Source organism: Etheostoma spectabile, chromosome 5, assembly GCF_008692095.1.
Source record: "Etheostoma spectabile isolate EspeVRDwgs_2016 chromosome 5, UIUC_Espe_1.0, whole genome shotgun sequence".
NCBI lineage: Eukaryota > Metazoa > Chordata > Actinopteri > Perciformes > Percidae > Etheostoma > Etheostoma spectabile.
In genome coordinates, this window is record NC_045737.1 from 34510453 (window position 1) to 34512399 (window position 1947).

Genomic DNA, 1947 nt, shown 5'->3' on the forward strand with positions numbered 1-1947 from the left:
CCGTGGATAATTTTTAAGACCTGGATGCAACGTTAATGGCGGAGACCCATTCATTCCTATGAGAGTTGCTCAGTGGCGCATGAGCCAACAAAAGTTTCTAAACTTCCAGGTTTACTTCCGTGATATGTGACCACCGACTATGCACACTAATGTTTTTTTCAATAGCGCCTCGGGCTCTTTTACAATGCCGGCCAATGAAGGGTTAGATTAGTGGGATAAACTAGGATCATTCATTCTGTTTACTGACTCTTATTATTATCCTGAGAAAGTGGAACCTAAAAATAACTTAAGAGGTTAAACAAGGTTGAGAGCACAATATTTGCTCACGATTTCTCAGCCAAAATAACATATTATCCTCATATTTCATTTAATTCTTCATGTCAATCTTTACCTTTCCATTTTTTTTTTCATTGTGGATAGTTTCATTCTGCATTTTTCACTCGCTGTCCTTTTCACAGCTTGCACAGTTTGTCAAAACAGAGGAACACAGTTAGCAAGCAATCCAGGGGAAAATCAGGGGATTCGCTGCGGTTGTGACTAAAAGCTTGTATTCCATTCATAATTATCATACCAGCCGGTTTACACCAACATGCAAAACTATTTCACTTTCATTCCAAAATTCTATATATAGAAAATTACTATCGAGCGTGTATATAGTATGTTGAAAAAGTCACAAATAGTTATATTATAGTATGTAGAAAAATTCTTAAAAATTACTTGATATCTGCACACCGAATAAAGACTAATATGTTCTGGGGAATAAGCTTATAGTTTTAAAAACCATGTCAACACCCATAGCCCTGCCTCTTGCTAACAGAGCTGCGTGCGTTTGGTAGAAACCTAAGTGTTGCTGAGGGGAGTGCAGCTTGTATTCACAAACACACACACACACACACACACACACACACACACACACACACACACACACAGACACAGACGGGCGTCAGCTGACTTAGTGTGTCATTCCAGACAGAAACCCACATGCAGGAGCGGTAAATATTTACAGTAAAGCAAACAGTTTTGTCCACATCAGTGTTATCATGCTGAGGAACTGCGGGGGTGTGTGGACGAGTTTACACTGTGGGAAACACTCGGCGCTCACAGTGGAGCCAGGGAAGCAGTCGGACCTGACAAGGCACTCGTGCCGTGGAAATCACTGCTCGAGGAATGACTGCGTGGATGATGTGGTGACCATGGTAACCACTCTGCGTCACAACCGGCCTCCCATCTGTCAGCAAAGATTGATTGGGATGGAGAAGCAAGCGTGAAGGTTTTCCTGACATCTTATATGGAGCAAACAAGAATGACTTTCATGGTTTCAAAAAGGAATATTCTTTGTTTGTGTTGCAGCCTGGCACATGTTTATGTCATTTTGGCCGCGGTTTCTCTCCGCCATGGCAACGTTTCTCAATGGTTTTTACTCACCCAACTTTTTTGTAGACACATAGGATCAATCAAAAAATGATAGATGTTATAAACTCCAATGCAACCGACTTCAAATACATCATGCAAAGGCTTATATCAAAGAATGAAATATAGTTTTAGGAGTCGCCAACTGTCTGTGTTTGGGTCTGGTAATGACACAAGTTAGATCAATTAAAAGAATCTTTTCTTCTCCACACGCTGAGAAAATTCCTTAGTGTTTCAAGTTCATTCTTCATCTTGGAAACAGTTAGAAATTTAAACTCAAGGTCCACTTATTAGCTTTGCCAAAGCAACACTGAGATCTATAACACTGTCAAACGTTATTGTTTGACTTTAAGACGTCCTTGTAAATTGATCAAATACACATGTGCTGTCATGACATCTGTTTTCTATTTGTTCCTGATGGTACTCAGTTCCAATGTGATACAAGAGATAAATGTGTTTCATAGTTTTTTAATGTTGTTAATGTTGCTGTGTTTGTGTGTGTGTGTGTGTGTGTGTGTGTGTGTGTGTGTGTGTGTG

The 1947-nt window shown here is 40.0% G+C and overlaps 1 protein-coding gene across 3 annotated transcripts in view; it reads left to right on the forward strand.

Annotated features, from left to right (window-relative positions):
* The window catches only part of kalrna (kalirin RhoGEF kinase a), a 179480-nt gene that overhangs the window by 74352 nt on the left and 103181 nt on the right, over positions 1-1947 (forward strand). The gene's annotated exons all lie outside the window — the stretch shown is intronic.